At 40.4% G+C, this 12017-nt stretch overlaps 1 protein-coding gene across 2 annotated transcripts in view; it reads right to left on the bottom strand.

The window, feature by feature from the left end:
• The window catches only part of mtus2a (microtubule associated tumor suppressor candidate 2a), a 51076-nt gene extending 39937 nt beyond the window's left edge, over positions 1-11139 (bottom strand). For both annotated transcript variants that reach the window (XM_079565529.1, XM_079565530.1), the window contains exon 1: positions 11023-11139. The gene's annotated coding sequence lies outside the window, so the exon portion shown is untranslated. The remainder of the gene's footprint in view (positions 1-11022) is intronic.
• Positions 11140-12017: the final 878 nt, after the last annotated feature.

The raw sequence follows: 12017 nt of genomic DNA, 5'->3' as shown, positions 1-12017 counted from the left end.
TTTGTTATCGTGACAGGCCTACGGTGCACTACAAAATACGCATAGTTGGTCCTGTACCTCTACCTCTGTTGAAAAGTTAAACCATGATTCATGTTATTGGATATAAGTGCAGCCATGTCCAAAGAACAAGGACATTTCAATTAGACACTTGACACTAAGTGATTACGCGCCACTCAATCATTTCTGCATTAATTACATGGAGAAAAGGGACCTGTCATTATCTTTGGAAGGAAGATTCATCAGTTCACATGTGACGGTACCACCATATAAAAGTAGTGCTGATGACCATGCAGTATTGATAATACGTGTAGTGTGGCATCAAAGTCCAGAGTCCATAATTATCTAAATGCGTATATGCTAATGGGCTTCTCATTATGAGACCTGCCAAACCACTAAACATGCGGTAATGAGGTCATTTACATTTCGCAGCCACAAGCAAAGGATATTGTGTTATGGCATAAATGGTTAGCACCGTGTAAAATGACAAATGAGTCAAATGTCAAAGTTGACAAGTGATTGATGACAGTTTCCTTTCAAATTCAACCTTCATGAGGATGATCTTAACAAACAATGTCATCACAGTAGATTTTTTTATTGGTTTCAGGGAACTCGTGTTGCTAGAATTGTTTATTGATTAGGTTAGATGCATACTAGCCTGGTTTTACCATACCCTCGTACGTTTCATACAAGGGTCTGGAACTTCTCAATTGAGCTCCGTTATCAGGTGGGAGGGGTGAACTCCTTTGAAACGATTGGATCATAACTCTATCATAACCCTTGGAGCATTCATAGACCTCCTTGCACATTCCAAGGCTTCAATTTTAATTTCTGGATATTAGGGAGCCGGATTGAAGAGCTTCCATTTCTTTCATATCCGCCACCATTGCCAAACTACAACCCGCAAAGTTTACGGATGGCTAAGGCCAGGCTAGATGCATACTAGAGAAAGTCATTTTGTTTTAATCAATATAAGGACATTGCATCACCGAATAATGCAGTAATTTGCCGTTACATTTCTATAGCTCTATTGTTTATGCAGTTACTCATGGGCGCTGTTGGCTAATCACAACATTAAAGGCGAACTATGTTTAATTTCCAACGTTGAATCTTTTTTTTTTATAAACATTGCGGCTTCTGTTGTCATGGTGATCCTATAACCTTTGCGATAAAATACACACCCCCTGACGTTCGAAAAAGGTCAGCTGGACAGGTTGTTGTGAAGGGGCTTGTCAGGCTTTTACAATCAATTGTGCTTCACATAGTTCTGTATCCTCTTCCTCACATCCATAAAATAACATGTGTGGTGTGATTTTCTAAGGGAATACACATCTAATCGTGAATAATGAGGTGCTAGAAATAGCCTTGTCAAAGCCAGGGTTTTCCACATAAGACACTTTGAAGATATCTAAAAGCAATCATATCCCTGATAGGTGGCTCGGTGAAAGCAAAAAGGCGTTGGATGAGATTTAAATAAGCATGGATTTTTTGTGTGCATCAAACTTATCAAGAGCCGCAATTATCTAGACACAACCCTCTCAAAGCTGTAGCCCGGGAGAAGAGCTCTTGTCGACGTCCGCTGTGAATGACAGGAGGCTGCGGCGTGAGTGGGCGCAGGAGGAAGACAGACACAGGCAAGACACATGGAGATGAATAGGAGGAAATGAGTGGCACTAATTATGGAAATGTATAATGCCGTATGTAAAGCATTTTTTACAATCAGTTAGTAACTTAACTATTTGCATATTTTTTAGACAATAGCTATTATAGTTTTATAATTATTCTAACGTTGATTAAGACAAACCTCTCTTTTGCATCTAGTACAGCGGGAACCATGTGTTTACATACACTTTATAAAAAGACACATTTGCACTTTTTTCTCAATGTCTGACATGAAACCAGGATTTTTTTTCATTATTTCTATGTGTCAAATTCGAGTAGAATGAGAGATAGAATTTTCTACACAATTGTTTATTACTTTGAAAAAAACCAAAAGTTGACATACATTTCATTAATATTTGGTAGAATTGCCTTTAAACTGTATAGCTTGGGTCTAGCGTTTTGGATATACTTCCACAAGCAAACAGAACTGGTGTAACTTAGCCACATTCGTTGGCCACCTTGCGTGCACACGGCTTTTCAGCTCTGCCAATACATTTTCAACTGGATTGTGAAAACATTGACTTTGATATCCTTAAAACACTTTGTAACCAGAAAGTTTGGCTTTCTGTCATTGTCCATTTGGAAGACCCATCTGCGCCCAAGCTTTAACTTCCTGGCTGATGTCTTGAGATGTTGCTCCAGTATTTCCACATAGTGTTCTTTCTTCAGGATGTCATCTATTTTGTGAAGTGCACCAGTCCATGGTTCCCGCTGTATATCAGCTAGAACTGAAACACTACTGCTGAACATATTTATTTATTTTACATGATTAAACCTTGTGAAGACTTTTTTGTTGCTGTTTTTAGATAACATATCGAATAAAGAAATAATTGAGATTTGCTATATGCGACCATTAAAATGTGATTTTGATTTGTTTGCCATTAAATGTGCAGACCTATTCAACATAGCAAATCGACATGACATTACATTACAGCACATTGTGAAATAGATTGCCATGCTGCATATGGACAATATGAAGCAAAAAGGGAAAAAAATACAGAATGTTTTTCGTACACATACGGCCAATCCAATCTGTTGCAATATTTAAATCCTAATTGAAAGAAACTATACTCTGCTGCAGTGTGGGAAACTGGGCCACAAAGGGAAACAGACTAAAATAATTACAGCAAATCCAACCAGATCCACCTCATTTGCATAATATGGACTAAACTAATGTACTCCGACTGCAGTATTGTCTAAGGAATACTGGATTAAGCTCAGTCATAGGTGAGCCCCACTTGTTTTTTCCCCCCTCAACCTCATAATTGAGGTAGGAATTAAATTTAACGACATATGGTCTGTGATTATTGGCGGCTTATTTTACATGACAAAAAATCAAATAAAAGTGAGTCCATTCTCTGTGCACAACAATCCAGCATGTCCTCACTTGGTGGTTCACACGCCAGTGCAGCAGCTTGAGTTTCCACAAACACATGTCCACATTTGATAAGGCATACGTCTACTGTACTTGTGCATGTATAGAGCCATTGTTTCAACAAATTCAACACATGCATAACCACCTCTCTGCATGTCTTTGTTGTCGCGGCTGCTGCTGCTGCACATGTGGCCATTACAGCGGCCATTTGTCTTTGGCACTTTACTTCATTCCCCCTCCTCCCCGCACGCTGATAGCAGACAGGTTTTATGGCATACAGAGTTCCCAGGGGATTTCATACGTACACATTCGCACATTGCCTTGACTTGACTTGTCTTTCATCCACCCCCAAAGAGAGGGATTCCAGCACACACTGAAATAGAAAGCAATGCAAATGGACAGACTGGACCTACCTAGCTAACCATAATTTATGACTCCTGAGCGTTGGCATGATATAATTAGGTTTCATGTTGGACTTTATATTAAAGGCTTCGCTGCGGCTATTGCTAAAAGTTGAAACTGCATGCTATGTCTCTGTGCACATGTAATTCATCTCTAATGGCATCATCCTTGTGCATGCCCTTGTATGCTTCAGAGCTCTCAGAGTGGGCCAGTGTAGATATGGTGAACTTGTCAGCTCCTGATTCAAAGATTAATTAACTGCTTTTTTATTATGAGACAAGGTTTCATTCCTCTTTGGCTAGCAAGTGACAATTAAAGGACCCGATACCTGATTTTTTTTGCCCCATAAAAGTATGTTGTAAAAGTAGACATTTGTAAGAAAAAAAATCAGCCTGATGCTTGAAGTTTGCACCATATTTTTTATTTGTTGATGTTGTGTATGGTGAATCCAAATAGTCAATATGTGACGAAAAAGGGGTTTACCTTTGTCGCCACATATTGAAGGCCGGCCGTGACGTAAAAAAAACAATTTCGTCACATTTTGACTAAAAAGGTTCAAAATTAGTTATAGTCCCTTTAATCATTGTAAAGCAGTACTAAGTAAATCCTACCCCTAGAAGCCATAAGCTCCACAGCAGGTGTCGTAGCATGTTGCGTTTTTTTACTCATTAATTGTCCGTGAGAGTAAATACTACGCTGACAGAAAAGGGAGAGAGGGATATTGTACATCCTAGACAACAACTAGACAATGGAGATAATTTTTTTCACTCAAATTTAGCTGTAAATATTGTTTAAGTGGTGCTGGCCCGCAGTTAGCTTTGCCCGTTAGCCTGTTGGCGTCTTCCATTAGTGTATATTGGTGACTCCGACCCGGAGGCAGCAAAGTTTTAATTGTGGTTTTCTTGCCAGAGACACCAAGGAGAGATGAAAGACCCCCCAATCATCCCAATAACACTTGTATTACCCCCAGAGGGACTATGGAAAGTATTTATTAAGGTAAACACGTTACTTAGTACTGCTTTAAAGTTCAACACAGCAAAAGATCAAGTTTGTTTTGAGTAGCCTAATATCACAACAAACAACAATTAAGCATTAAAACAGTGAAACAACAACAACAACAAAAAACCTGTAATGCCCGAGCAAATGTAATGTCTGAATAAATAATTAAATCAAATATGTATTCGGACACACAATTTCTGTGTGACAAAAATGCCAGCCACTCTGCAAGCATAGAAATCCTTCTGTGGCAACAAGCCCGACTCAAAGGTTTTCCTCCTCCCCTCATTGACGCTTGTACAAAGGAATCAGAAATAGCATTGCAATAAGCTCCTCTATCCTAGGACAAAATAAAAGCGACAGCGGTGGTGACAAATCACTAAAACGGCAGCGTTTGAACTAAAAATGATGCACACCAAAGGGATTTCCGCTGAGGCGCATTAGGAAACTTTATCCCCAAAATAGCACCCGTGAATTGCTTTACTGTTGCTTGATGATATGCACCGATTATCTCGGCTTCACGGCAAGAGACGCGGCAACAATCTCCACGTCTCTGCAGCAAAAATATAGCACGTACATCAGTTACTGCCTCCCAAAATGTACTATTTTAGTTCAAAATGTTTCTTCGCATACACCGTCAATCAGACAACATCACACATTATAGATTTAAAAGGGATGTTTTTGACTTATTAGCATACATTTTCCACTATTTCCTTATCTTACTCTAGTCTCCAGTGAATAATGGCGTTAATGAAAGCAGGCCGAGGTGATCTGTCTCAGTCCAGTACAGGCAGCACGTCAGCGGAGTACATCTGTCCAAATCAGCGCCTGTCTCTTTCCCCATTCCTCCATCCACTCTGGTGGCGGAGGCTTTTCGGACCCCATGGGACCCATTTAATGCCATACGCGGGAGACTGTAACAGGATTTCAACTGGATTTCAGGTCAGAGCCAGTGGTCAAAGCTAAACGAATAAAGAGGATGGGAAAAATCTGATCACGGCCAATAAAACCTAATAACTTTTATATTGTGAGCAAGAGAGCTATGAAATTGTCAAGATGTCACAGCATCAGTATAATAGGATTCATCTCGGCTTGTGCACACACTTGAATTTGTCCATCAACAAATCCGCACCACAATTGCAATGGGCTATATAAGGAAAAAGCATCTTTCTCGCATTTGTGGTGTGAGACCAACATTTCATTCTTTTTCTATGTAAGCTTTTTCTGCAATTCATACACCTCTAAAGGTGAAAGAAACATGGCATAGCTTTGTCTTTGCCCTTTTTAATGCAGCATTCTTTGCCACTAGCGCAAAACAAAGACTGGTTTGTTGTAACCCCATAATCGTACCGTGAACTCATTCAACATTTCATTTTATCTTGCAAGCTAAAAAGATAATTTTTTTCTGAAAAACAAAACAAATATTTCACAATGAACCCATGACACATGAAGTGAAATCAATGTATAGCTATGTATTCCACCTACACAAAACCATCCAGCCATAATTGTATTCGTAGTATGTATGCAGACACAAAGGGAAAAACTATTGCTTCGGCGAAATATTGCTGTTATTTCCCTGCCTTTGTCTTTATTTAATCAATTTACAGGAGGTTCATCTGGATTGCCGCCAAGATTGGGCGGAAGACAAATGTGCAGAGGAAATGAAGAGTGTGATAAGTTCGGATCACAACAAAAGACATTAGCGTTGTGTCTGCTGCAGTCTGGGGGAGTAGATCGAGACAATGAGCTGGGGCTATTTACTGCTTGTTTATGAGCTTTTCCCTCTGCCTTACAGCGACAGCATCCAGACAGGAGCGTCACGGATGAGGGGAGAGCGGCCTGCCCGTCTCTCTCTGTCCACGTTTACTGGTTGCCTGGTGGTAGCTGCTGGTGCACTGTTATTAGCGAAGCCCCTCCACCCACAACACCCTCACTCCTCCTGTCGCATAGAGAGGGTTAACTCTTGCATGGCCGGCGGGGAAGAACTACTGAAGAGAGGGACAAAGAAAGAGGATGAGGCATGACTTTTAAAAAAAGGATCTTTTGGCGCTAGACAGAGTGGCCCGTGAGGCAAAGATGGTGTGTGAGCTGAGACAAAGAACTGGCAAAGGGCTGAGTCATTTGTTTAATATATTCTTCTTTTTTTTTTTCTTCTTTTTTTTTATTATTTCAGGAAATGGAAACAAATGATGCTGAGGAGAAATGCTAAGTGCGGTGAGGAGGAATGCATAGGATTCTTGTTAGTATTGAAATGTGGAGGGCTATGCATGTGTAATGTAAAACACAGAAACCTCAAGGGGCAAAGGGGGAAGGGCCAGTCAGAGGTGAAAGGAGGAGGGAAATGAAGCAGGTGTATGGGGTGATGCTATTTAGGCAGGTTCATTTGTTATTCCTGATGGAATGTTTACATTGCAAATCCAGGCACATTTGTTATTTATTTTTTGCTCATGTTGGCCAAAATTGTGTTTTTACACATTATATTATTATTATTATTATTTGTAGTTTTTTTAAGCAGTACTAAGTAACTCGTGCCCCTAGAGGCCATAAGCGCCACTGCAGGTGTGGTAGCATGTTGCGTTTTTTTACTTATTAACTGTCCATGAGAGTAAATACTACGCTGACAGAAGAAACAAAGGGAGAGAGGGATATTGTACATCCAACTACACAATGGAGATATTTTTTTTCACTCAAATTTAGCTGTAAATACTGTTAATGTGGTGCTAGCCTGCAGTTAGCTTTGCCTGTTAGCCTGTTAGCTTCTTCTTCGTGGGGCCTCCGACCTGTAGGCATCGAACACACTTGTATTACCCCCAGAAGGACTACGGAAAGATTTATTGAGGTAAACAAGTTACTACTGCTTTAAATAAAAAGGCACATTAATTACAACTTGTCCCACAATACTTTAAAATATTTTTTTCCAATACAGAATGACATGAACCCATCTACATTGTTGCCACGGTGATTATATACGCCGGAATAGCTGTTGCTACATATATTTTTTCCAGGTCAAAAGTCAATTATTAGAGTGAAACAAACAAAAATGAAAAAGTAAAAAATTGCACTTCTTTCCAAATATTATTCAGCCTTGGCGCACAGCAAAAACATTATTCAAATGCTTTGGGGAAGCCATGATCATGTGGAAACCTCAAAGAGACTATGTGGGATGGGACGGAGATCTCCTTTGGGGAATTTAAGACAGGAAGCTTTTAGCTGCACAGATGCTGTTGCTCGGGGATACGACACGCACCGACTGTACTGGGTGCTACTATTTTTGTGAACAAGAAAGAACAATGTGTAGATGCATTAAATATTGATGACTCAGGCTTAGTCAGTGTTTCTGTGGCCTTTCCTGACAAGTTGAGGAGAGAACTTGTGGCTGGGTGGAGTGCACTTCAGTATCTGCCTCAAAGTAGTCTAGTAATAATAAATATGCAGAGTAATGCAAATAGAAATACACAAACAAGTGCGATATTTTTAGACCATTTGATCTTCTTCGCTGAATCTTTGGTATCCCAATTGTGCAATGAAGCCAGAAGGAAACTTGTTAGATAATGCAACTACAAAGGAATAAATTAGCAGCGAACGTGGTTAAAAATATGTATACTGTACAAGATATTTATAGCTGTTTGTTTCTGTTGTTAATGTAAAAAAAAATAGGACGACATTATGTATGTCAAGTTAATATCTTAGGAATAGGGCATCTCTGCTCTGACTGCTGCCTCCCCAGATAAAGCAGAAGAAAATTGATGGATGGATGGAAGTTCGCATCTTATTGACAGTGTCTGATCATTACAAAAGAACACATTAACAGCAGCAGTATTTTAGGGCACAGCATTAATCACAGTCAAATCAATAAAGCAATTTGAATGGTTGCGAATCAAAGCCCACAAACTGCACTTCTTCAGGTAAACAAGGACACAAATAATCTTTTCTCCATGGAGGCCTGTTTTGAAAGACATGGGATCTTTATTTTAATCATAATACTGCCTGGGACTAGGTGGACCCAGTACAGAAAAGATAACTTAACTACTAAAGCCTCTGTGTTTGTTTTACATTTGTAGAAAAGGCCTTTAAGAATGAAGGGACGTAGAAGATAGATTTTGCATACAACTACTGTACACTCGTCTCCCAAGAATACAAAGGTGCACTGGATTTTTTCTAAACTGGATCTTCAGTTAACATAAAAGCCATGTGGCCAATTGTGCACGCCTGTCTGTAGCCCCTGTAATCCTGGCTCGGACTGCAAGGGGGCGGAGCTACAACTACAGCTCGCTGCCACCTTCCAGACAAAGGCAGGAGTGTGTTTCCATGACACTTTCTTCCCCTGAATTCTCACATATGCACCGGCCCACGCCAAAGAAGTCTATTTATAGTTTCTAATCAGCCCTAATCACACAACGAGCCAGCCAAATGAGCGACCCCAATTATTAACGTTGTGGCCCTTAACACAGTAAACATTTGGTGTGGCATACGGACAAAGCTGCGAATCGGATTTGTAAGAAAAGCTATAAATACAGAATGCACTAAAACAGGCAAAATTTGAAAACATGCTAAGTGAGCCACGAGCCAGAAATTATACATAATCAAAATGTACTGAGAAAGTCTACTAGTCTACTGATGAAGTGTGTTTCATTCAGTGTCTAAAAATAGTGCAGCATGATATAGAAAGATGTATTAAAAGTTGCGAAATGCAAAAAACAAAAAACAATTTACTAAACCCTCTCTGCAGTACTGCATCCTATTTGTATGTGATGAATAAACTTGACACACTTTTTGCACCTTCCTCCTCTACTTTTGCCTCTGTAGTGTCCTAGTGAACCGCCTTGAAGGTCATTCGGATGTGGCACACTCCTGGGCTTTGTGACAAACTATTCCACCTGCGCAAAAACACACACAAATACACACAGGGATGCACACACGCGGGCAGCCTACCCACGGCACACTGCAAGTGGTTTTACCGCTCCATTGATCGCTGTCCAGACTTTGCAGAGGTCAGATATAATGAATCAATCACACATGCATCAGCATCTACAACAGCAGCCGTAGCACAAGCCAAGGCCAACTCCCCCAGTGTCACGGTGATGCAGTGTCCGCCTTTGCATTAACATGGGAGGGATTACCAGAATGGACTGGATCAATAAAAGGGGAACGAGAAATTTCACTTTTATGCAGAGGTTTGATTTTGTACATGCGTTTTACAGACTCAGAGAGTAGCATTTCTCGTGTGTTAAGTGGTGCTCAGACTTTTCACACTGAAGTGCCACCTTTCAAAATATTGGATCACCAGGCGTAGTCAATCTCAAATCAGGAATGACCGGATCGAAAAGAGGGTCGAAACAGACCTTAAGTGGACTATGAAGTGAAGCATCTCTAAATAAAAATAAAAACAAATGAACATACAGTGGGGAAAAAAATACAGTATTTGGCCAAAATCCAATAGAATGTCTATGTGAAACTGACCAAATACTTTTTTCCCCACTGTACCTCTCATAAAAAGAAGGCCACGTACAAACAGTTGTTCACATGCCACAGTTTGGTATTGCTTTTTGTGAGATTGATGGAAAACAGAATAGCTCACAAACGAGAAGTTCTGTGAGCAACAAAGGCATCTATATTATTGAGAGGTGTGAACAGTTCCCAACAGATAATGCTTCACCAATTTGCACATCCATACACAAAGGCTTGCAGACACTTCAGAGGTGTATAAGAGGAACAAGCACAGTTCTAACATTGACAATCTGCTCAACCAGCTACCCTTGCAAAAAACCTTATCTAAACAGGGAAACAAAGGTTTGAAGCCACAGCTCCAAGGGCGACATGCTCACCAGACACCAATCAATCAGCCCAGGAGACAGCCCTGATATGCCCTCTATGTTCTCAGCTATATTTGATCCACACCTTCTTTCCTCCCCGTTCTGCTTGTCAGTCCCCAGAGCGGCGTGAAAGGTTAGGCAAAGGACATGTGACAGGCCGCACACGCACGCAACTAATGGGCCTTTGTGTGCTTGAACTAGAAACGTGATGTCACATGAGTTCACATCTAAAGGAATTAAAAAAGTGTGTTTAAACAAGTTGGTACAAAATGGCTGCGCTTTTAGAAACAGTGTAGGTTAGTCACACCGTGAGCAACGAACACAGGTAAACATACTCTGAACTTAAAACATAACGCGAAAGTAATAGCTCTTGTTTACATGTAACTTTTACGCGCGCGCAACGTCATCTTCTTGGTAACCTTTTGAGCGCAGTGGATCATGCTCGGTTCAGGTCTAAGCCTACATAATCTATGTCCTGATCATTAGCATTTCCCATTGAGACTTGACCCGCTGCCTACATCAATCTTACTGCAACCTGCTTTCCATCCACCTACCTCCTCAAGCTCATGGCCTTAGTTCTTACAGTCTTGCAAAAGCATGCATTTAATTTGGCAATGTATAAAATATATAGATTGCAATGTGAGAAGAGCGTCAACAACAACAAAAGCCATGTGTCTGGCCAAAAACGCTAATTATGGCGTTAATTTCGAAAAGAATAACAAAATGCGCTACTTTTCAATTAGTCAATCTTCAAAGATGCAAAAAACAACGACGTACCTATGGCGTTAGCAGGCGCGGATTCACTGGTTCACTCCACGTCCCCACGCGGCTCTGGCGGTGGATGTGGCCGTGGTGAGAATGATGAGACGCGGAGGGAGAGGAGAGAGAGAGAGAGAGGGAGAAAGAGAGAGAGAGATGCTGCGGACAGACAGAGAGGGAGGAGGAGGAGGAGGAGGAGCGGTGCTGATGCAGCAGCCGACACCTGGCATCATAGTTTTCTCTGGTGCTGCACACCCTGCGCACACGCGCGAGAGAAGGCACAAGGAAACGCTGCGGCGCCCTCTAGTGAAAGATTGTGTAAAATGTAATAAGGCATTTTATACGTAGTACAGGCTATAGCCCAAATAAGATGAAACCATACAATACAATTAAAAATACTTGGGTGCATTGTGCGTTGGCTAAACATGTAAGTCCTCAGGCCAGACACTTTATCCACTGTCTGTGTTGTTCACTGGGAGACAGAGGAGCCAAAATATCTAATCAAGTAAGAGTAACGTTATTTTTGAAAAACAATTGTAAGTATGAAGTACTAGTGACCCAAATAAATACTCAAGCAAAAGTAAAAATGTACTCAGAGAAATTCCTGAAGTACTGTGAGTACAAACTGTTTGAGCATAAAAGTCAAATTTATTCAACACAAATTCTGAGTAATAAAACTTGAAAATCCTAATATTTCCAGAGAAAATGTATACAAAATATAAATTTCTGAAGAAAAGGAGCACAAAGCATAAACTACATAAATTCCATGTATCACATGAAGATTTTGCAACACTTTTTTTCCTTAACTCAAGTCATGGTAAAGATACTTAACTACAATTTTACTAAAGTAGAAAAGTCCAACCAACTACTCTAATAAGTACAGTTTCTTCAAAACTATATACGGCATGCCATGCTCATACTCTGTGCCCATGAAATAAACAAATAAATGTCCTGGCTGGCCCCAACGTGACTATTAACTGCGAATGCAAAATTGTAACATGTTATCACCCAAT

The sequence above is a fragment of the Gobius niger genome (genome assembly GCF_951799975.1).
Source record: "Gobius niger genome assembly, chromosome: 11".
NCBI lineage: Eukaryota > Metazoa > Chordata > Actinopteri > Gobiiformes > Gobiidae > Gobius > Gobius niger.
The sequence above is the reverse complement of the archived record's forward strand: the minus strand, read 5'-3'. Positions and strand labels throughout refer to the sequence as shown.